This window comes from Henckelia pumila, chromosome 1 (genome assembly GCF_033568475.1).
Source record: "Henckelia pumila isolate YLH828 chromosome 1, ASM3356847v2, whole genome shotgun sequence".
Classification (NCBI taxonomy): Eukaryota; Viridiplantae; Streptophyta; class Magnoliopsida; order Lamiales; family Gesneriaceae; genus Henckelia; species Henckelia pumila.
The window spans coordinates 6,976,536-7,002,833 of NC_133120.1; positions in this window are offsets into that span (position 1 = coordinate 6,976,536).

Consider the following 26,298-nt stretch of genomic DNA (forward strand, 5'->3'; position numbering starts at 1 on the left):
GAGATTAATGGACACCAACAGAACAATTCTGCTCTTGTTGTCTCTCCCTGGAACCGATGAACGCCTTCAATCAGGTCCACGAACAGAGGTTTAATCCCTCTGATAGATTGCACTAGAAAATCTATCAGAAGTTTTCTGCGAAGAGAATACACGAATTTGATTCGTTATTCCTTACTGCGATTCAAAATCACAGACCGGAATTTTCTCTGACAGAGTAGGGAGGGGGCGGCCAAAAAACGTTTTTGAGAGGCTAGGGTTTTCGAAAATTGCTCTCAAAATAATGACCTGTTGTGTGTAATTTCTGTACTGAAATAACTTATTTATAATGCAGGCCACTAACACCTTAGTGCCCATTAGTCATAAGCTGGGGCCCGTCAAGCAAAGCCCACTCGTTCAGAAATTAATATAAAATTCATCGTGACTCCGATTGATGAAACGATTTCACCAATGTGCACAGAAACCATTTCTGCACGTTTTAAAGTCAAAATAAATTTTCCTGAATCCGAATTCAGTGGTTTCCAAAAATGTCCATCCCTATGTCATTTTAGGAAATCCTACTCCCTTACTCTTATTTTAAGAAGTCCAACTCCTTAGTTCATTAAATTTAACTCTTTAAATTTAACTATCTCAACGGGGATTAAAACTCCATTACACTGTGTGACCCTCAATGGTTCAGGGATACAGCTAGCCGTGGGCTCACAACTCCTTGTGACTCGGAACAACACTTTCCGACTTGCCCAACGAATCATGGTAAAGCGCCTAGCAACATCGCCCCATGATTCCCTAGGTATCACTGATAGTGCCTACAAGAACCAGTAGATTTTGGTTAACGTACAGTACGGTCCCTTCATCCATATATCCCGATCGAATCAACAACCATTGGTATATCGAGAGTCGCTCAAGATTCGATAACTATGCAATACATCTTGAAGATCAAATTAGTGACATCGCATGTGCTACTAAGAAACCATTTCTTAAATCACATCAAGTACTCTGGCCAGAGATTTGTCACACTAATATCTCCTCAGATCGCATAGGATATCCACACTCGCAAGTATGTGGTGAATCCTTGACAACAATGCATTGACTCCTATATGTGTCGTAACTGTACCCAATCTCGACACCTGATGACCCCCTCAGAGTCGGTAAACGAGTCAAAGCACAGTACTAGCATATAGAGTCTCCATGATGTTTCAAGTCGTAAGGACTAATGGTGTACAACCAAAACCGCGGACTTTATCCACTCGATAAGTGATAACCACTTGGAAAGTCCGGATAGGGTAGTTCGACTATTCATCCTATGAATATCCATTTGCATGCTTCGAACATCTCCATGTTCCCTACCAATGAAACGTGGTACTCCGCATCGCAAATGCTAGTCTCAAACTCGAGCGATCCTTATCCTTATTATCGGACGGCTCAATCGACTAGGAACGGTTTTAGAATATACAGTGACTATAAGATGTATTTCAAGATAGACATCTCCATGTTCTACCACATCTTACATACACTATAGTATATTCAAGGTCTTTATCAAAACAACAATAGTATATCATAATATAACAATATGAAGTAATATAAAGTCATTGCCATAAAAGTGTAAATAATATTAAACAAAAGATTGTTTATACAAAGAGTCAACAAAGCCCATAGCCACACAGTTGGCTCACTGGGCACCCACTCTTACAGTGTCATGGAGTTTCTCTATCCAAGTCTATGTGTCCCAAGACTGATGAAGAGATAGAGAATATGACACATGTACCATATGCGTCAGCTATAGGTAGTATCATGTATGGGATGATATCTACCAGACCGGATGTAGCATTTGCTCTGAGTGTCACGAGCAGATATCAGTCTAATCCTGGTCAAATGCATTGGAAAGCCGTGAAGGACATTCTTAAGTACTTGCGAAGGACAAAGAATATGTTCATGGTTTATGGAGGACGAGAACTCAAATTGGAAGGCTATACCGACTCTAGCTTCCAAAGTGATGTGGATGACTCGAAGTCAACCTCTGGATTTGTGTTCATGCTCAATGGCGGTGCTGTCTCTTGGAAGAGTTCCAAGCAGGACACCACAGCGGATTCCACCACTGAGGCTGAATACATTGCAGCATCAGCTGCTGCTAAAGAGGCCGTTTGGATGAGGAATTTCGTCCAAGAGTTGGGCGTCATTCCTGAATTTGTTGGTCCAGTCCCGGTGTACTGCGACAACACGGGTGCCGTTGCTCAAGCAAAGGAACCAAGGTCTCATCAAAGATCCAAACACGTACTGAGGAAATACCACATAATCCGGGAGATTGTGGAAAGAGGAGACATCATTGTCGAACGAGTGGCCTCTGCAGACAATATCGCTGATCCGCTTACTAAGCCCTTGCCAGGACCATTGTTTGACAAACATCGCGAAGCAATGGGTCTACGTAGTATGACTAGTTGGCTATAGGGCAAGTGGGAGATTGTAAGAGTGGGTGCCCAGTGAGCCAACTGTGTGGCTATGGGCTTTGATGACTCTTTGTATGAACAATCTTTTGTTTAATATTATTTACACTTTTATGGCAATGACTTTATATTACTTCATATTGTTATATTGTGATATACTATTGTTGTTTAGATAAAGACCTTGAATATACTATAGTGTATGTAAGATGTGGTAGAACATGGAGATGTCTATCATGAAATACATCTTATAGTCACTGTATGTTCTAAAACCGTTCCTAGTCGATTGAGCCGTCCGATAATAAGGATAAGGATCGCTCGAGTTTGAGACTAGCATTTGCGATGCGGAGTACCACATTTCATTGGTAGGGAACATGGAGATGTTCGAAGCATGCAAATGGATATTCATAGGATGAATAATCGAACTACCCTATCCGGACTTTCCAAGTGGTTATCACTTATCGAGTGGATAAAGTCCGCGGTTTTGGTTGTACACCATTAGTCCTTACGACTTGAAACATCATGGAGACTCTATATGCTAGTGCTGTGCTTTGACTCGTTTACCGACTCTATGGGGGTCATCAGGTGTCGAGATTGGGTACAGTTACGACACATATAGGAGTCAATGCATTGTTGTCAAGGATTCACCACATACTTGCGAGTGTGGATATCCTATGCGATCTGAGGAGATATTAGTGTGACAAATCTCTGGCCAGAGTACTTGATGTGATTTAAGAAATGGTTTCTTAGTAGCACATGCGATGTCACTAATTTGATCTTCAAGATGTATTGCATAGTTATCGAATCTTGAGCGACTCTCGATATACCAATGGTTGTTGATTCGATCGGGATATATGGATGAAGGGACCGTACTGTACGCTAACCAAAATCTACTGGTTCTTGTAGGCACTATCAGTGATACCTAGGGAATCATGGGGCGATGTTGCTAGGCGCTTTACCTTGATTCGTTGGGCAAGTCGGAAAGTGTTGTTCCGAGTCACAAGGAGTTGTGAGCCCACGGCTAGCTGTATCCCTGAACCATTGAGGGTCACACAGTGTAATGGAGTTTTAATCCCCGTTGAGATAGTTAAATTTAAAGAGTTAAATTTAATGAACTAAGGAGTTGGACTTCTTAAATAAGAGTTAGGGAGTAGGATTTCCTAAAATGACATAGGGATGGACATTTTTGGAAACCACTGAATTCGGATTCAGGAAAATTTATTTTGACTTTAAAATGTGCAGAAATGGTTTCTGTGCACATTGGTGAAATTGGTTCATCGATCGGAGTCACGATGAATTTTATATTATTTTCTGAACGTGCGGGCTTTGCTTGTCGGGCCCTAGCTTATGACTAATGGGCCCTAAGGTGTTAGTGGCCTGCATTATAAATAAGTTATTGCAGTACAGAAATTACACACAACAGGTCATTATTTTGAGAGCAAAATTTCGAACCCTAGCCTCTCTCATAATTAAATCGGCCGAACCCTCCTTGCTCTGTCAGAGAAATTCCGGTCTGTGATTTTTGAATTGCAGCCAGGAATAACGAATTAGATTCGTGTAATCTCTTCGCAGAAAACTTCTGATAGATTTTCTAGTGCAATCTATCAGAGGGATTAAACCTCTGTTCGTGGACCTGATTGAAGGAGTTCATCGGTTCCAGGGAGAGACAACAAGAGCAGATAAAATCTGTTGGTGTCCAGTAATCTCGTTGCGAGATTGAAGGTAAAATTTAATTAATTGTTATTTGAATTTTACACACACTTATAATTTAATCGTTGAACGGTTGATACCCACACCATGGAATTGTTCCATGATAAAATTTTTAAACTTCCGCTGCACCGGGTATCAATCGTGATTGATCTGAGAGCCGCGTTTTCCAACAGTATATTCTAAACTGTTCCTAGTCGATTGAGCCGTCCGATAATAAGGATAAGGATTGCTCGAGTTTGAGACTAGCATTTGCGATGCAGAGTACCACGTTTCATTGGTAAGGAACATAGAGATGTTCGAAGCATGCAAATGGATATTCATATGATGAATGATCGAACTACCCTATCCGGACTTTCCAAGTGGTTATCACTTATCGAGTGGATAAAGTCCGCGGTTTTGGTTGTACACCATTAGTCCTTACTACTTGAAACATCATTGAGACTCTATATGCTAGTACTGTGCTTTGACTCATTTACCGACTCTATTGGGGTCATCAGGTGTCGGGATTGGGTACAGTTACAACACATATAGGAGTCGATGCTTTGTTGTCAAGGATTCACCACATTCTTGCGAGTGTGGATATCCTATGCGATCTGAGGAGATATTAGTGTGACGAATCTCTGGCCAGAGTACATGATGTGTTTTAAGAAATGGCTTCTTAGTAACACATGCGATGTCACTATTTGATCTTCAAGATGTATTGCATAGTTATTGAATCTCGAGCGACTCTCGATATACCAATGGTTGTTGATTCGATCGGGATATATGGATGAAGGGACCGTACTGTACGCTAACCAAAATCTATTGGTTCTTGCAGGCACTATCAGTGATACCTAGGGAATCATGGGGCATTGTTGCTAGGCGCTCTTACCATGATTCGATGGGAAAGTCGGAAATTGTTGTTCCGAGTCACAAGGAGTTGTGAGCCCATGGCTAGCTGTATCCCTGAACCATTGAGGGTCACACAGAGTAATGGATTTTTAATCCCCGTTGAGATAGTTAAATTTAAAGAGTTAAATTTAATGAACAAAGAAGTTGGACTTCTTAATTATGAGTAGATGAGTAAGATTTCCTAAAATGACATAGGGATGGACATTTTTGGAAACCACTGAATTCGGATTCAGAAAAATTTATCTTGACTTTAAAAGGTGCAGAAATGGTTTTTGTGCACATTGGTGAAATCGGTTTATCAATCGGAGTCACGATGAATTTTATATTAATTTCTGAACATGCGGGCTTTGCTTGTCGGGCTTGAACTTATGACTAATGGGCCCTAAGCTGTTAGCGGCCTACATTATAAATAAGTTATTGCAGTACGGAAATAACACACAAAAGGTCACAAATTTTTGAAAACCTAGTGATTTTCTCTCAGTAGTGGCCTCCCCCCCTTTCCCCTCTGCTCGGCAAAATCCAGTCTGTGAATTTTGAATTACAGTCTGGTTTAACGGATCAAATTCGTTAATCTCTTCGTAGAAACTTCTGATAGATTTTCTAGTGCAATCTATCAGAGGGATTAAATATCCGTTCGTGGACCTGATTGAAGAACAGTTCGTCCATCAGTTCCAGGGATATACAACAAGAGCAGAGCAATCTGTTGGTGTCCATAATCTCGATTCGAGATTGGAGGTAAAAATTTATAATTGTTATTTAATTTTTACACACACAATTTAATCGTAAGTTTTGATACCCAATATGGAATCGTTCCATATAAAAATTTTAAACTTCCGCTGCACCGGGTATCAATTCTGATTGATCTGATAGCCGCGTTCTCCAACAATCCGGAAGTGGCTTAATGATCTAGACGTCGTCGCGGAGCTACGGCCTAGTTTTGAGGCTATCTTCAGCAAAGGGCTAACGACGGACGCATGTATAGCTTTGACATCCTAAAAATATTTAGGAGTATGCAATAGCTTAGTTAAGGCTTTTAGAGCTTAATTGTTGATGCATGGATATTTGCATTGTAGTAGCTAGTAGACTGGATTAGTAGGCTTGGAGTCTAGACCAGCAGAGCTAGGTTTGACCAGCAGTGTTAGAGGTACGTAAGTACTGACCGAGATAGCCGGCATGATATATTTGCTTATATGTTGCATGAGTATGTGCTATATGTTTTATCATGTTTTAGCATGTTTTACCGCCTTAGCACATACATGATTTTACGTGTGACTGCATCCGGAGAGATGTGAGTCATTGACAGTCTCCATAGGGAATGATGATCTCATTTTGGACTCGAGTCAGGTATGACAGTTTCCATATGGGACTTGTATCCTGTTTGTGATTCGGGTCAGGATGGGGTTGGCTCAGCCCTGATATGGAATATACGAGTACCCCGCGGAGTAGCTCTCTAGCCGGTGCTGTATATTCCCGGCGCCATGAGAAAGTGTTTTCACTTGAGTTTTAAATCATCTGTGTGCGCATATTTGTATTTATATCATTGCTTCGTATTGAGCGTTCTAGCTCATGCCCCTGTGGTTGGGTATTGTGTACCTTGTGGCAGGGCAGGTTTGAGGCTGGACGGTCCAGGCGGCTCTCAGCAGGATTGAGCTTGGGGAGTGCGAGGTTGTAGAGGGTAGGGATTTATTTACCCTGAACCTTCGATTTGGTTGTATAACAGTACTTATACACTTGTGATAGCGTCGGTTGTATTCTGCCGATTGGATTTGTTGTATTTTAATTATCCACTCTTTATGCTTTAAGCTTTTATTGCGTGCTCTTTTACTATAACTCTGATTAGGTAGTGGATCCGGGTTGGGTCACTACATTTTTAGTATCAGAGCGACGCATTGCACTGGGAATATTGTAAAGTGGATTAAGTAACTATCTGTTCTTATGTAACAGATGCAGAATATGACGAAAGTCACGGTAGCGTAGACGACGGTCGTTGGGGCGATCCAGATGATCATAGACGTCGGGGACAACCCGAGGAGCGCAGGCGAGTCAGCATGCGTAGGTTTAAGGAAGTTAGCCCGAAGCCTTTGACGGGTGGTGAGACAGCCGAAGAGGCAGAGGATTGGATGGAGAGGATGGAGCAGTGCTTCCAGGAGTTCCGTTGCACGGCTGATGATAGGATGGAGATTCTTGCCTTTATGCTTGAGGGCAGAGCGAGGAAGTGGTGGAGATCTACTTCCGCACCGTTCATAGCAGCTAGAGGTGCAGCTACTTGGGTTGAGTTCCGTACTGCCTATCAGAGATTTTATTTTCCTCCAGCTCTTCGTCAGGAGAAAGCCAGTGAGTTGTTGAGTTTGTGACAGGGGACGATGACGATCGAGGAGTACCAGCAGAAGTTCTTTGATCTGCTACCCTTTTGTCCTCATAGTGCTGATAGTTCTATGGCGAAGTTTGATCATTTCCTTCAGGGTTTGAATCCTGACATTCATCGTATGGTTGCTGTGGGCGGCGATGGGACTTACGAGGATTTGGTGGACCGTTGTCGCCAGGCCGAGGATAGTATTCGGAGGAACAGGGGACTTTTCTCTTCTTCTTCCAGGCCAGCGAGCTCTAGTCCTTTGGGTCCGAGAGGACAGTCCTTCAAGAAGCCAGGAGGTACTTCTTCTTCTTCCTCTGGATCTGGTGGGGTGCATCGTTTTGGTGGACAGAGACCGAACCGGTGTACTCAGTGCCGACGCAGACATCCGCCAGGACAGTGTGGACGGTCAGCCACTGCATGTTTCCAGTGTGGCCAGGAGGGTCACATGAAGAGATATTGTCCTATGCTGATTGGGGCAGCGAGTGGTTCTGGAGGTTCTCAGGCATCTGTTCAGCCACCTCAGTACCAGCAGCCACCTTTCCAGCAGCAGTATTCGCAGCAGTGCCAGCATCCGCAGCAGTCTCAGAGACAGCCTACTCAGACTCCTTCTCGGGGTCATTCTTCGTTGAGGCCACGTAACCAGGGTCAGGTCTTTGCGCTTAACCAGGAGCAGGTAGAGGCTGACAGCGATCAGATGATTGCAGGTATCTGTAGTTTATGTGGTTTTCCTGCATATGTTTTAATTGATACCGGTGCATCGCATTCTTTTATCTCAGCACGTTTTTCTAAGAAGTATATGTTGCCATATATTCCTCTAGACGTGTTATTAGTGGTTTCTACTCCTATGGGTAGCGAGGTTTTAGCCAAGCGTCTAGTTGTGGGTTGTGTTTTGGATTTCGAGGGACATAAGCTTAGTGCGAACCTAATGATTCTAGCAATGGAGGATTTCGATTGCATCATTGGGATAGATCTATTGACTACCTACCGAGCGATAGTGGATTGATATCAGAGGTTTGTCCAGTTTTGTCCAGAGGATGATGAGTCATGGTATTTCTATGGTTAGGGAGCGCGACCCCCTATGCCAGTGGTTTCAGCTCTGAAGGCCCGGCGTGCGTTAGAGTCTGGCGGGGAAGGCTACCTTATCTACGCCATTGATGCATCCTTAGGAGAGCCAGATATCCAAGAGATACCAGTGGTTCGTGACTTCTCAGATGTGTTTCCGGAGGAGATTCCAGGTTTGCCACCAGTTAGGGAGATTGAGTTTGGCATTGAGTTAGTGCCATGGACTGCACCGATTTCCAGAACTCCTTACCGATTGGCACCGTCAGAAATGAAAGAGCTGCAGAAGCAATTGCAAGATCTTCTTGAATAGGGTTATATTAGACCTAGTGTTTCGCCATGGGGAGCCCCAGTACTGTTTGTCAAGAAGAAGGATGGTTCGATGCGATTGTGTATTGACTACCGTCAGTTGAATCAAGTGACAATGAAGAATAAGTATCCTCTTCCGCGGATAGATGATCTCTTTGATCAGTTGCAGGGTACATCTGTCTATTCGAAGATTGATCTTCGGTCTGGGTATCATCAGTTGCGAGTTCGACAGGATGATGTTCCTAAGACAGCATTTCGTACGCGGTATGGACACTATGAGTTTCTAGTGATGCCGTTTGGTTTGACGAATGCTCCAGCTGTTTTTATGGATCTGATGAACCGAGTTTTCTGCGACTTTCTGGATAAGTTCGTGGTGGTGTTCATCGATGACATTTTGGTGTATTCTCGCAGCATGGATGAGCATGCCTACCATCTCTATACTGTACTGCAGGTCTTGAGGGAGAGACAGTTGTACGCGAAGCTGAGTAAGTGTGACTTCTGGATTGACCGAGTTGTGTTCCTTGGTCATGTCATTTCTCAGGAGGGCGTATCTGTGGATCCTAGCAAGACAGAGGCTATTTTGAATTGGTCACGTCCGACTACAGCTTCTGAGATTCGTATTTTCCTTGGTTTAGCAGGATACTATCGTCGTTTTGTGGAGAATTTCTCCCAGATAGCTAAGCCATTGACTCAGTTGACGAAGAAAGACGTTTCTTTCACTTGGTCTGATGCTTGTGAAGACAGTTTATGTGAGTTGAGACGTCGTCTGACGACAGCTCCAGTTCTTGCTTTACCGTCTGGATCAGGTGGTTTTGTAGTCTTCACTGATGCTTCTCTTCAGGGTTTGGGGTGTGTGTTGACTCAGAATGGCCACGTGATCGCTTATGCCTCCAGACAGTTGAAGACTCACGAGGAGAACTATCCCGTACATGTTTTAGAGCTTGCAGCCATTGTCTTTGCTCTTAAGATATGGCGTCATTATTTGTACGGAGAACGATTTGAGATCTTAACCGATCATAAGAGTTTGAAGTATCTGTTCACTCAGGCTGAGTTGAACATGCGGCAACGTCGTTGGATGGATCTGTTGAAGGATTACGATTGTGAGATCAAGTACCATCCAGGTTCTTCAAATCCTATTGCTGATGCGCTTAGTCACAAAGTTTATATGAGTTCCATTCGTACCAGTTCGGTTTCGAAGGCAGTGGAGGAGTGTTGTTCTTTGGGATTCATGTTCCATCCTAAGAAAGAACAACAAGGGATTCGTGTCTCCTCTGTGCTTGCAGAGCCAGCACTATACAGACGAATCCGGGAAACTCAGAATTCTGATCTGAAGACTCAGAAGTTGGCCCGGCTGGCTGAAGGTGATAATACTTTTGGTTTTCATCTGCAAGGAGACGGTCTGTTGTGTCTTTCTGGTCGAGTTGTGGTACCTGAGGGTTCTACTTTGAGGGATGAGATCTTATCGCAAGCTCACCGCAGTCGATTCTCTGTACATCCCGGCAGCATGAAGATGTACAAGGATCTTTGCACTCGATTTTGGTGGAAAGGGATGAAGCGCAACGTTTATCAGTTCGTATCCCGATTCCTTGTGTGTCAACAAGTCAAGACAGAGTTTAGACGACCCGAAGGGTTCCTTCACAGCTTAGAGATTCCTGAATGGAAGTGGGAGCATGTGACGATGGAATTTGTCACCCACTTACCTATGTCTTCCAGGAATTGTGATGCTATTTGGGTTGTCGTGGATCGGTTGTCGAAGTCAGCGCATTTTCTTCCCTATAACCGCGATTACACCTTTGATAGGATGGCGCAATTGTATGTGCGGGAGATTGTGCGATTGCATGGGATTCCATTGAGCATTGTCAGTGATAGAGATTCGAGATTCACCTCGAGATTTTGGGGTAGTTTCCAGCGAGCCCTTGGTACTACTTTGAGCTTGAGTACGGCTTATCATCCAGAGACGGACGGACAGTCGGAGCGTACTATTCGCACTCTAGAGGATATGCTTCGCGCGGCGGTGATGGATTTTGGTCCAACGTGGCATGATCATTTACCTTTGGTGGAGTTCACCTACAACAATAGTTACCATCGCAGCATTGGCATGGCACCATTTGAGGCTCTTTATGGACGCCGTTGTCGTACACCTTTGTTTTGGGACAAGGTTGGCGAGCGTCAGGTTGAGGGTCCTCAGATGATTCAGCAGATGATTGATGCAATAGAGTTGATCCGACGCAGGGTTAAGGCAGCCCAAGATCGACAGGCTAGCTACGCGAACACTCACCGCAGACCACTTCATTTTGAGGTAGGAGAGTATGTTTTCTTGCGTGTGTCACCTTTTCGGAAGGTGATGAGGTCTAGTCGCAAGGGTAAGCTGACACCTAGATTTATTGGTCCTTTCGAGATTCTCGAGAAGGTTGGGGATGCTGCCTATCGTCTGGCCTTGCCACCCGATCTTTCAAAAATCCACGATGTGTTCCACGTATCCTTGTTAAGGCAGTATGTGGCAGACGAGTCGCATATTTTGCATCCGACCGAGGTAAAGGTAGATCGAGATCTATCGTATTTGGAGAAACCCCTACGGATTCTTGACAGGAAGGACAAGGTACTTCGTAACAAGCGTATACCGTTGGTGATGGTACAGTGGCAACGCAGAGGTACAGAGGAAGCTACTTGGGAGTTGGAGAGCCGGATGTTAGCCGAGCACCCCGAGTTATTTTGAGATTTTGTACTTCTTTGTATCAAGTTTATACTTGTTCAGTTGTAATAAAGAACATTGGTTAGCTATTTATGTTTTCCTCTAAGACTTAAATTTCGAGGACGAAATTTCTTAAGTGGGGGAGAATGTAGTAACCCGCATTTCTGATTAGTGATTAAATGAGTAATTAATCACGTGATCATGTTTAAATTAAGTAAAACATGATTAAGTATGTTCCTGTTGGGATAACGGACTTCAGAAATGGATTCAGAGCACTCGAACTAGTTGAATTGGTTCAGCAGGACCGGACGGTCCGATGAGGAGTTCGGACGATCCGAGGTGGATCGGAAGCTCCGTGCCAGGATCGGAGGCTCCGATCGAGATCAGAAGCTCCATCGGCAAGATCGGAAGCTCCGATCGGACTCAGCGTACACGTCATCGGTTACGTCAGCAAGGTGACATCATGGCTGACGTAATATCGGGCGATCGGAATCTCCGAAGGGGCGATCGGAAGTTCTGATCGTGATCGGACGTTCCGAACTGGGTTCGAAGGTTCCAAACGTCGCCTATAAATATAGGGTTCGAGATGCTCATTTCTCACACCAATTTCCTCTCTTCTCTATCAATTCCTAAGCCTTCTAACTCAGATCTAGGGAGATCTAGGCATCCTACGGGGAATCCGGAAGTGGCTTAGTGATCTAGACGTCGTCACGGAGCTACGACCTAGTTTTGAGGCTATCTTCAGCAAAGGGCTAACGACGGACGCAGGTATAGCTTTGGCATCCTAAAAATATTTAGGAGTATGCAATAGCTTAGTTAAGGCTTTTAGAGCTTAATTGTTGATGCATGGATATTTGCATTGTAGTAGCTAGTAGACTGGATTAGTAGGCTTGGAGTCTAGACCAGCAGAGCTAGGTTTGACCAGCAGTGTTAGAGGTACGTAAGTAATGACCGAGATAGCCGGCATGATATATTTGCTTATATGTTGCATGAGTATGTGCTATATGTTTTATCATGTTTTAGCATGTTTTACCGCCTTAGCACATACATGATTTTACGTGTGACTGCATCCGGAGAGATGTGAGTCATTGACAGTCTCCATAGGGAACGATGATCTCATTTTGGACTCGAGTCAGGTATGACAGTTTCCATATGGGACTTGCATCCTATTTTGGATTCGGGTCAGGATGGGGTTGGCTCAGCCCTGATATGGAATATACGAGTACCCCGCGGAGTAGCTCTCTAGCCGGTGCTGTATATTCCCGGCGCCATGAGCAAGTGTTTTCACTTGAGTTTTAAATCATCTGTGTGCGCATATTTGTATTTATATCATTGCTTCGTATTGAGCATTCTAGCTCACGCCCCTGTGGTTGGGTATTGTGTACCTTGTGGCGGGGCAGGTTTGAGGCTGGACGGTCCAGGCGGCTCTCAGCAGAATTGAGCTTGGGGAGTGCAAGGTTGTAGAGGGTAGGGATTTATTTACCCTGAACCTTCGATTTGGTTGTATAACAGTACTTATACACTTGTGATAGCGTCGGTTGTATTCTGCCGATTGGATTTGTTGTATTTTAATTATCCGCTCTTTACGCTTTAAGCTTTTATTGCGTGCGCTTTTACTATAACTCTGATTAGGTAGTGGATCCGGGTTGGGTCACTACAGTTTTGGTTACCGACTTTGTACCTTTACGCCGCCGATTCAAGATTTGCTAGAATTTGAATCTATGTGATTGAGCTGAGCTTGATTGGAGTTGATTGCTGATGCAAATAGTTTGTGTACCCTTCATTTCAAATATGTAGTGAAGGCCATCGAGCTCGGGATTCTAGACTTCGAACCGGGAAAAGAAAATAACAAGGTTTGTGACTTCTAGCCTTGTAGATTGAGAAGAGTTTTGAGAATTTTGATGGCTCTTTTGTTGTGTTACTTGTACAGATTTGGAGCACACTTAAACCAAGAAGAGCAAGGTATAAGACAACATCTAAATGAGGGGAGTTAGCACTCAAGATAGATTCACTTGAGTGTCCCTAATACCACATACTTGATTGTTTCTCTATGTGACTACTTGAGATTGCTTGGTATATTGATTTGTTTGCTAGATTAGCTTGTTTATTTTATATGTTGGCTAGAATAATTCTACTAGATTATGTTGCATTCATATTGAGCCAACTATTCCTTGAGATTTTGATTGGCAGATCCGCCGAATGAATACGGATGTTTGGACTTATATCGAGGAACATATGAGATAGATCGACTCCTATTGCCAGAATCTCGATATAGTGGGCCAAAGTCCGGTAAAAAGAACCCAACGCCACCTCGAATGGGAGAGTAGGTGGGAGAGTGGTTGTGTTCTTCTTCCCCGGGATCCCAAGCACCGATATAGAGTTCGAAAGCAGATTTTAAATCATGCATTACAATAGATTTTGCTTATGATAGAAGTTGTATGATTTATATGGCTATTGCATTTAAATGCTATGCATGTTCATGTCGTTTATATACTGGGAATTCAATTATCACCGGAGTTATTCGTCTATTGATTTGTTTGAATGTATGCATGGATATAGGTGGGGCAAGAACAAGTCAGAGACGTCTGTGAAAGAACGAGATCGAGTTAGATGTGGTGACTTCGGGTTAGAGTTGTAGAATTTGTTGTCAAGAACTTTATGTGTAAAATCTAGTTAAGAGTTTGTATAAACTTTAGCAAGACTAGATGTATGGGTTGAATAAGAAGAAATATGTTGAATTATGTAGCATGAGGTGTGATAATAAATTGTGTTGTTTTGAACCTTAAACATCTTGTGATATTATATGTTTCTCTTTAAATTTTGATGTTGGAATCATTATATAATTGTTTGAGGATGTTTAAAGATCAAAACAGGGGCAAAACCTTCATTTTTCAGCTGGGCATGGAGGCAACTCAAAGGCGCGGCGCGTCCCACGCCTATGTATGGCACCTTGGTGCCCTTCCTTAAAAAAAATTTTTTTTGTTGATTTTTATTTCGTTGCCCTGATTTAGATAAAAATCGATTGTATGTTATGAATTGAGATTAACACCCGAGGTTCCCTCAAAATGGAAGTCAAATTCCTTGCTAAATATTTTCTACCTGCCAAATCTACTCAGCTGAAGATCGAGATCAGTACCTTCGGCAGATGGATTCTGAACAATTATATGAAGCATGGGAGAGATACAAATATTTGTTGAGGCGTTTTCCTAATCCTAATTTTGCAGATTTGGAGCAAATTGAGTGGTTCTACAATGGATTGAATGCGCCTACGAGGATGTTTGTGGAATCTGCTGCTGGAGGTACCTTTTTTTTTAAGGACCCTATACAGGCCTATGACATGTTGTAGCAGATGACTATCAATAGTTTCCAATGTCTGTCTAAATGTATGGGAGTCAAGAAATCTGTCGGAGCATATGCATTTGATCCTCTCACCTCTATATCTGCTCAGTTATCTGCTCTAACGACACAAGTGACTGCATTGAATAAGGTGAATGTCGCAGATTCAACAAGTGGGTTGGTTGCCGTCAAGGAATCTCATCCTCCTAAACAAGCTCAGTACATCAACCAAATAAGTTATGGAGGTTATCGAGGTAACTATTTCCCAAATTCTTATCATCCTGAATTGCGTAACCAAGAAAATTTTTCCTATGCAAATAAGGGAGAAGGGAAGCCTTCTTAGAATATGTTGTAAGTACTTTTGTCAATGAGTATGGTATGAGGATGGCACGAACTGAAAATCGTCTTGATAGTTTGGAGATGCATGCGGTCAATATGGGTGCCATGATGAAATCTATGGAGACTCAAATTGGGCAGCTGGAAAATGCACTGAAAGATAATAATTGAGGTCAGTTCCCAAGTAACACCGAAGTGAATCCCATTGAGCATTGCAAGGCGATAGAGTTGCAGAGTGGGAAACAATTAAGTAATGAAGAAAAAAAAACTTGAGAATGAGAAATCTGAGGGAACTAAAATTTCAGTGGAGGAAAAGAAAGTGAAAGGTTCTGATATTGTGTATGACAGTGAGAAGAAATTTGAGGAGAAGCAAATTGAACTTGATCCTAAACCGATATATAAACCACCACTTCCATATCCACAGAGAGTCAAGAAGAAGACGTTGGATGAGCATTTCTCAAAATTTCTTGAGATCTTCAAGAAACTTCACATCAATATTCTGTTTGCCGATGCTTTGTTGCAAATGCCGAATTATGCTAAATTCTTGAAGGAGGTGATGTCGAGGAAGCCGAAGCTGGAAGAGTTTGAGACGGTGAACCTGGCTGAGAAGTGCAGTGCGTTACTTCAGAAGAAAATACCACAAAAATTAAAAGATCCAGGGAGTTTTATTATTCCTTGCATTATTGGTTCTTTTAATTTTAATAAAGAATTTTGTGATTTAGGAGCTAGAATTAATTTGATGCCTTTGTCTATTTTCAGGAGCTTAGGACTTGGCGAGGTGAAGCACACTACAATCGCATTGCAACTAGTTGATAGATCTCTCACATATCCGCGTGGAATCATTGAGGATGTTCTAATAAAATTGACAAATTTATTTTTCTGCGGATTTTGTTGTGCTAGATATGGAGGAGAATGCAAATATACCATTGATATTGGGGAGACCATTCTTGGCTACTGTTGAAGCCAGGATCGATGTAAAGAAAGGAGAATTGTCGATGGAAGTTGACGGTGAGAAGGTAATTTTTAATTTGCTCAAGGAAGTTGGCAATCCATCCAAAGAAACGGTGTTTATGATAGATTAAGAAAAAAGGATGGAAGTTTGTCGCAAAGTTGAGAGTATGGTAGATTTTCCAAGGGAGAGGGAAATAATACACTTAAGTGTTTTTGACTATTAATTGAATGAAATTCATGAAAATAAGTTAATTAGGACTAATTGTTGTTAAAACCAGGTGAAATCTAAACTTCTAGACCATTATTCTCTCATTGATATTTCTTTAAAACTGTGCGCGTGCTAGCTAAATTTCATTGCTTATTTAATTTTTCTGCAAATTTCTCAAACTTTGATTTTTTAAATAAAATTAGGACTATTTTAATTACAAGTACTTAATAATTTTCAACACTACTCCTCATGGGATCGACACTCTATTCATCATTTTATTAAAACTTGACACCGTGCACTTGCGGTCACAAAAATACGCAACAAGTTTTTGGAGGGTGAAAGAGAAGGGCAAAGCCTCCGAGACAGTGGCACCAGGCTAGAACCAGCATTGTTGGAGAACGCGGCGATCAGATCAATCAGGATTGAAACCCGGTGCAGCGGAAGTTTAAAAATTTTATATGGAACGATTCCATAATGGGTATCAAAACCTTACGATTAAATTGTGTGTGTAAAAATTAAATAACAATTATAAATTTTTACCTTCAATCTCGAATCGAGATTTTGGACACCAACAGATTGCTCTGCTCTTGTTGTATATCCCTGGAACTGATGGACGAACTGTTCTTCAATCAGGTCCACGAACGGATATTTAATCCCTCTGATAGATTGCACTAGAAAATCTATCAGAAGTTTCTACAAAGAGATTAACGAATTTGATCCGTTAAACCAGACTGTAATTCAAAATTCACAGACTGGATTTTGCCGAGCAGAGGAGGAAGGGGGGCGGCCACTACTGAGAGAAAATCACTAGGTTTTCGAAAATTTGTGACCTGTTCTATGTAATTTCTGTACTGCAATAACTTATTTATAATGTAGGCCGCTAACAGCTTAGGTCCCATTAGTCATAAGTTCAAGCCCGACAAGCAAAGCCCGCATGTTCAGAAATTAATATAAAATTCATCATGACTCCGATTGATAAACCGATTTCACCAATGTGCACAGAAACCATTTCTGCACCTTTTAAAGTCAAGATAAATTTTTCTGAATCCGAATTCAGTGATTTCCAAAAATGTCCATCCCTATGTCATTTTAGGAAATCTTACTCCTCTACTCATAATTAAGAAGTCCAACTTCTTTGTTCATTAAATTTAACTCTTTAAATTTAACTATCTCAACGGGTATTAAAAATCCATTACTCTGTGTGACCCTCAATGGTTCAGGGATACAGCTAGCCGTGGGCTCACAACTCCTTGTGACTCGGAACAACAATTTCCGACTTGCCCATCGAATCATGTTAAGAGCGTCTAGCAACATCGCCCCATGATTCCCTAGGTATCACTGATAGTGCCTACAAGAACCAATAGATTTTGGTTAGCGTACAGTACGGTCCCTTCATCCATATATCCCGATCGAATCAACAACCATTGGTATATCAAGAGTCGTTCGAGATTCGATAACTATGCAATACATCTTGAAGATCAAATAGTGACATCGCATGTGTTACTAAGAAACCATTTCTTAAAACACATCATGTACTCTGGCCAGAGATTCGTTACACTAATATCTCCTCAGATCGCATAGGATATCCACACTCGCAAGTATGTGGTGAATCCTTGACAACAAAGCATCGACTCCTATATGTGTTGTAACTGTACCCAATCCCGACACCTGATGACCCCAATAGAGTCGGTAAACGAGTCAAAGCACAGTACTAGCATATAGAGTCTCAATGATGTTTCAAGTAGTAAGGACTAATGGTGTACAACCAAAACCGCGGACTTTATCCACTCGATAAGTGATAACCACTTGGAAAGTCCGGATAGGGTAGTTCGATCATTCATCGTATGAATATCCATTTGCATGCTTCGAACATCTCTATGTTCCTTACCAATGAAACGTGGTACTCTGCATCGCAAATGCTAGTCTCAAACTCGAGCGATCCTTATCCTTATTATCGGACGGCTCAATCGACTAGGAACAGTTTAGAATATACAGTGACTATAAGATGTGTTTCATGATAGAACTCTCCATGTTCTACCACATCTTACATACACTATAGTATATTCAAGATCTTTATCAAAACAACAATAGTATATCACAATATAACAATATGAAGAAAGATAAAGTCATTGCCATTAATAAAAGTGTAAATTATATTAAACAAAAGATTGTTTATACAAAGAGTCATCAAAGCCCTTAGCCACAAGTTGGCTCACCGGGCACCCACTCTTTCAATCTCCCACTTGCCCTATAGCCAACTAGTCATACTACGTAGACCCATTGCTTCGCGATGTTTGTCAAATAATGGTCATGACAAGGGCTTAGTAAGTGGATCAGCGATATTGTCTGCAGAGGCCACTCTTTCGACAGTGATGTCTCCTCTTTCCACAATCTCCCGGATGATGTGGTATTTCCTTAGTACGTGTTTGGATCTTTGATGAGACCTTGGTTCCTTTGCCTGAGCAACGGCACCCGTGTTGTCACAGTACACCGAGACTGGACCAACAACTTCAGGAATGACGCCCAACTCTTGGACGAAATTCCTCATCCAAACGGCCTCTTTAGTAGCAGCTGATGCTGCAATGTATTCTGCCTCAGTGGTGGAATCCGCTGTGGTGTCCTGCTTGGAACTCTTCCAAGAGACAACACCGCCATTGAACATGAACACAAATCCAGAGGTTGACTTCGAGTCATCCACGTCACTTTGGAAGCTAGAGTCGGTATAGCCTTCCAATTTTAGTTCTCTTCCTCCATATACCATGAACATATTCTTAGTCCTTCGTAAGTACTTAAGAATGTCCTTCACGGCTTTCCAATGCATTTGACCGGGATTAGCTTGATATCTGCTCGTGACACTCAGAGCAAATGCTACATCCGATCTGGTAGATATCATCCCATACATGATACTACCTTTGGCTGACGCATATGGTACATGTGTCATTTTCTCTATCTCTTCATCCGTCTTGGGACACATAGACTTGGATAGAGAAACTCCATGACACATGGGTAGATGTCCTCTCTTGGACCCATCCATTGAAAACCGTTTCAATATGGTGTCGATGTAGGTTGATTGAGTGAGTCCTATCATTCTCTTAGATCTATCTCTATAGATCTGTATCCCTAGAATATTGGATGCCTCACCCAAATCCTTCATCGAGAATCTACCTGATAACCACATCTTTGTTGACTGCAACATCCCTACGTCATTCCCAATGAGTAGGATGTCATCAACATAAATTACTAAGAATGTCACAGCATCCTTAACTACTTTCTTGTACACGCATGGTTCCTCCGGGTTCTTGATGAAACCAAAATCCTTTATTGTTTCATCAAATTTCTGGTTCCAACTTCTTGATGCTTGTTTTAGACCATAAATTGATCTCTGAAGCTTGCATACCTTATGCTTGCTTCCCATGGATGTGTACCCCTCAGGCTGCTTCATATAGATTTCTTCCTTAATGTCTTCATTAAGAAAAGCAGTCTTCACATCCATTTGCCATATCTCATAGTCATACCAAGCAGCTATGGCAATAAGGATTCTTATGGACTTGAACATTGCAACTGGTGAAAAGGTTTCATCATAGTCAACTCCTTGTCTTTGAGTATAACCTTTCGCCACCAATCGCGCCTTGTAGGTCAATACCTTACCATCAGGCCCAAGCTTTCTCTTGTAGATCCATTTACACCATATGGGAACAATTCCATCGGGAGGATCTACTAAAGACCAAACTTGGTTTGTATGCATCGAATCTATTTCCGACTGCATAGCTTCAAGCCATAAATTTGAATCCGCATCAGAAATTGCTTCCTTGAAGTTTCTTGGATCACATCCAACATCGGGTTCATCTTGATCCCCTTCAAGAAGAAGACCATATCGAATAGGAGGTCTAGAAGTCCTCTCGGATCTTCTAGGTACAGGCGTGTCTATCAATGGTTCCTGAGGTGTAGGATCGTTATTTTGTATTTCGGGTTCTTCTCGAATTTCTTCGAGTTCCATCATCTCGCCTTTCTTATCCAATAAGAACTCCTTCTCCAAGAAGGTGACATTCCTTGAAACAAACACCTTTGTTTCAGCAGGATAATAGAAATAATATCCGATTGAATTCTTCGGATACCCTACAAAATAACATAAGCTGGATTGACTATCCAACTTATCTCCCACTGTCCGCTTCACGTAAGCAGGACATCCCCAAATCCTCAAGTACGAATACTTAGGAGCTTTTCCATTCCATAACTCGTATGGTGTTTTGTCCACTACTTTAGTGTGGACGTTGTTCAACAACAATACCGCCGTTTCAAGCGCATAGCCCCAAAACGAAGGTGGAAGCTCAGTGAAGCTCATCATGGACCGAACTATGTCCAACAAAGTTCGATTACGACGCTCCGATACACCATTAAGCTGTGGTGTCATAGGAGGAGTCCACTGAGAGAGAATCTCATTCTCTTTCAGATAGTTCAAAAACTCCGTACTTAAGTATTCTCCACCTCGATCCGATCGAAGTGCTTTAATACTTTTACCTAGCTTGTTTTCTACTTCAGCCTTGAATTCTTTGAACTTTTCAAACGCTTCAGACTTATATTTCATTAAATATAAATACCCATACCTCGAATAATCATCAGTAAAGGTAATGAAGTAGGTGTGGCCATATTGAGTACCAACTCTAAATGGACCACAAACATCTGTATGGATCAAATCCAACAGATTTTGACTACGCTCAGGTTTCCCCTTAAAAGGAGATTTAGTCATTTTTCCTTTCAGGCAGGATTCACAAGTAGGTAGAGAGTTAATATCAGACATATCAAACATGCCCTCTCCCACTAGTTTGTTCATCCTCCTTGAGGAAATATGACCTAACCTAGCATGCCAAAGGTTTGCCGGGTTTTGGCTATCGATTTTCCTTTTGTTTGTTGTTGCCGGTTTATCAACATAATTTATTGGAACGTCTTTTAGTTTTAAGTTGTATAGATCGTTTTCAAGTTGTCCATTTCCAATCAAACATTCATTCTTGTAAATATTGCAAATCCCATTCACAAAATTGCAAGAATAACCATCTCTATCAAGCATAGAAACATAAATAATGTTTTTTATCAAATCCGAAACAAATAAAACATCTCTCAAAAGTAACTTAAAACCGTTCTGCAAAAATAAATAAACATCTCCCACAGCTTTAGCTTCAACTCTGGAACCATTTCCGAGCCTCAGCTGGGTCTCACCCAGTCTAAGCCTGCGACTTCTTGTCATCACCTGCAAATCATTGCAAATGTGAGATCCACATCCGGTATCCAATACCCAAGAAGTAGTATTAAGTGAAACATTTATTTCAATATAGAACATACCCTTCGCAGTTCGCAACTGCTCTAGATATTCCTTGCAGTTACGCTTCCAATGACCGGGCTTCTTGCAGTAATGGCAAACATCCTTGGATTTTTTCATGTTTGAAGCCTTTGTCTTGTACTTCTTCTCTGGTTCGATTTTCTTGGGTGGGGCAGAACGTTTCTTACCCTTTGTACTTGGCCCCTTCTTAGCAGAAGAAGAGGAGCCCACCAAGAAAGCCGGTTTATCCTTCTTTAATGTGGATTCATATGTCACAAGAATATTGACCATCTCTTCAAGGGAGGCCTCTATCTTGTTCATATTGAAATTCACCACAAATCCGTCAAACGAAGAAGGAAGAGACAGAAGTAGTAAGTCCACGTTGAGTTCATGCTCCAACACCAAATCAAGGGTTACCAACTTCTGTATGAGCCAAATCACTCGTACCCCATGATCACGGACCGAAGTCCGTTCACGCATGCGACACGTCATTAGCTCCTTTACAGTAGCGAACCTTTCAGCCCTCGATTGAGCCCCAAAAAGTTCCTTGAGTTGTACGTGAATGTCAGCAGCATTCACGGTGTCCTCAAATCGCCTCTGAAGTTCATCAGACATCGAGGCTTGCATATAGCATTTGGCCTTGATATCATGGTCCCACCATGTATCAAGTTTGGCTAACTCTTCCGGACTTATGTCAGCTGGTGCTTCCTTCGGAGGAGATTTTTCTAACACGTAGAGCATCTTCTCCGAAGTCAAGACAATCTTCAACTTACGGAACCATTCCGTATAGTTTGCGCCAGTCAGTTTATTTGGTTCGAGTATCGAGAAAAGTGGATTACACGAATTCATCTTTATGAAATACTGAAAAGAAACAGACAAATATCAGTGATTGTTTAAGTAATTTACTAAGACATAAAATAGGCGAAATTTATTTTATGAATTTCACTCCCACTATTTTAACGATTTCACTACCCTCTAGTGAAAATGGGAAACTGTTTTCCTTAGTGAGAACATGGAGTCCAATTGACAATCTATGGTCCCGAATAATATCAGCCAACCATAATTTTCAAAAGGTAGAGCCCAATTGCTTCCAAAGCAACCTCCATGTTTTTACCTCATGTCCAATAAGGGCCCAATAATATGACGCCGTTTATTGTGACATGTCAAGATGACCCATCAATATTAAGTTGTGATGGACGGTCGCCATGTGGATCCCCCAATAATATGAGCCGATCCCATGGGAGTTCCACCCAACTTACAACATGTGTCGATCCAATGTACAGCTTTCCGACGAACGGGCCCCCCCAATAATATGAGCCGGACCGTATCCGCGGGTAGCATCTCATACATTGATCGTTGATGGAAGGTAGGAACATTTAAACAAATTTAAATTTCCTTTATTTATCTTGATATCAATTTTAAATCATATTTAAAATGAGGGATTTTAATTATGAAAATTTGTCTCATCATTTTTAAAATTTTGTATGCTTGCCGGATTCACACAATTTTGTCTAAAACATGCATACAACAATAATATCACATATTATATAGGATGATCGATTCCATTTCTAATCGACCTGTGGTTGCCAATCACGAGTCTTAGTCCAATCCTAGGTAATATGCAGTATGCAATGCAATCCTATTACATTGAGCTTCCAATTTACATTTTTTCTGTCTTTATTGTCTGCTGGGCCCACCTTCATCTTCAAATCTTGATCTCCCACTAAATCTAATGTATTTACAATAAATAACAATGACAAGTAGGGGATACATTTTTAAGGGGTGGGAACGGGCCATAAACCAAGCCCACTTTTATTACATATGACAATTCATATTGGGCCATAAACCAGGCCCATTAATAAATCCAACAACAATAAAAAAAAATGTAAATTCCTAACATACACCTACAAAATTGGTGATGGCAATCGATCATCCTTATCCAATAACATTTAATTCAAAATTAATTTATTGGATAACATGCAATGGCAATTTAAATTTAAAAGGATAAAATCTTATTTCATATATAAAATCTTATTTTACATACAAAATCATATTTTATCTTTTTATCAAATAAAATCATATTTTATCTATAAAATCCAATTTTATACATAAAATCATATTTTATTCAATATATCCATAAGATCATATCTTATCATCAATTGTACCAAAAATAATTAATTTCAAAATTCAATTTAACGGATAAAATATTTAAATTTTCCAAAAATTCAAATTTATCCAAAAATCAATTTTAAAATTTTTGGACTCGAACAATTCAATCCGATGCCTCGTGGACCAATCAAAAACAATTTTCGATCGGACCAAAAATAGAATTTTAACATATTAAAATTTAATTTAAAAATTTAAAAATTAATTTTTTCGCGGGCCGCCCGGGACATTCCCGGGCTGCCCGCGCCCCATAGGGCTCGGGCCGGGCAGCCCGGCTGCCCCTAGGGCAGCGACGATCGCTGCCCCCTCCCCGGGCAGCGATCCAATCGCTGCCCGGGTTTTTGCCCGAAAAAAAAAAAAATTTTATTTTTAAAATATTTATTTTGTTTCAAAAACCGAGGCTTAAAATTTTTTTGTACAATCGATTAATTTAATCGCTTGATCTGAGCAACCTGGCTCTGATACCACTGTTGGAGAACGCGGCGATCAGATCAATCAGGATTGATACCCGGTGCAGCGGAAGTTTAAAAATTTTATATGGAACGATTCCATAATGGGTATCAAAACCTTACGATTAAATTGTGTGTGTAAAAATTAAATAACAATTATAAATTTTTACCTTCAATCTCGAATCGAGATTTTGGACACCAACAGATTGCTCTGCTCTTGTTGTATATCCCTGGAACTGATGGACGAACTGTTCTTCAATCAGGTCCACGAACGGATATTTAATCCCTCTGATAGATTGCACTAGAAAATCTATCAGAAGTTTCTACGAAGAGATTAACGAATTTGATCCGTTAAACCAGACTGTAATTCAAAATTCACAGACTGGATTTTGCCGAGCAGAGGGGGAAGGGGGGCGGCCACTACTGAGAGAAAATCACTAGGTTTTCGAAAATTTGTGACATGTTCTATGTAATTTCTGTACTGCAATAACTTATTTATAATGTAGGCCGCTAACAGCTTAGGGCCCATTAGTCATAAGTTCAAGCCCGACAAGCAAAGCCCGCATGTTCAGAAATTAATATAAAATTCATCATGACTTCGATTGATAAACCGATTTCACCAATGTGCACAAAAACCATTTCTGCACCTTTTAAAGTCAAGATAAATTTTTCTGAATCCGAATTCAGTGATTTCTAAAAATGTCCATCCCTATGTCATTTTAGGAAATCTTACTCCTCTACTCATAATTAAGAAGTCCAACTTCTTTGTTCATTAAATTTAACTCTTTAAATTTAACTATCTCAACGGGGATTAAAAATCCATTACTCTGTGTGACCCTCAATGGTTCAGGGATACAGCTAGCCGTGGGCTCACAACTCCTTGTGACTCGGAACAACAATTTCCAACTTGCCCATCGAATCATGGTAAGAGCGTCTAGTAACATCGCCCCATGATTCCCTAGGTATCACTGATAGTGCCTACAAGAACCAATAGATTTTGGTTAGCGTACAGTACGGTCCCTTCATCCATATATCCCGATCGAATCAACAACCATTGGTATATCGAGAGTCGTTCAAGATTCGATAACTATGCAATACATCTTGAAGATCAAATAGTGACATCGCATGTGTTACTAAGAAACCATTTCTTAAAACACATCATGTACTCTTGCCAGAGATTCGTCACACTAATATCTCCTCAGATCGCATAGGATATCCACACTCGCAAGTATGTGGTGAATCCTTGACAACAAAGCATCGACTCCTATATGTGTTGTAACTGTACCCAATCCCGACACCTGATGACCCCAATAGAGTCGGTAAACGAGTCAAAGCACAGTACTAGCATATAGAGTCTCAATGATGTTTCAAGTAGTAAGGACTAATGGTGTACAACCAAAACCGCGGACTTTATCCACTCGATAAGTGATAACCACTTGGAAAGTCCGGATAGGGTAGTTCGATCATTCATCGTATGAATATCCATTTGCATGCTTCGAACATCTCTATGTTCCTTAACAATGAAACGTGGTACTCTGCATCGCAAATGCTAGTCTCAAACTCAAGCGATCCTTATCCTTATTATCGGACGACTCAATCGACTAGGAACAGTTTAGAATATACAGTGACTATAAGATGTGTTTCATGATAGACATCTCCATGTTCTACCACATCTTACATACACTATAGTATATTCAAGGTCTTTATCAAAACAACAATAGTATATCACAATATAACAATATGAAGAAAGATAAAGTCATTGCCATTAATAAAAGTGTAAATTATATTAAACAAAATATTGTTTATACAAAGAGTCATCAAAGCCCTTAGCCACAAGTTGGCTCACCGGGCACCCACTCTTTCAAGCATATAGTCGGGCTATGGACTATAAACTAAGCGCTTCTTGGGAGGCAACCCATGTGACGACCCGGTTCTTAATCTCTCAAATCACAAAATTAATCCAAGATCATGAATTAAAGATAAGCAATCAACAAGCATCCGAAGCTGCAAAGATTTATTTATTTATTTTTTTTAGAGGAAGGGGGGGGGGGGGTGCGCTCGGGTGGCTCTTTTCGGCCGCTCGAGCGCC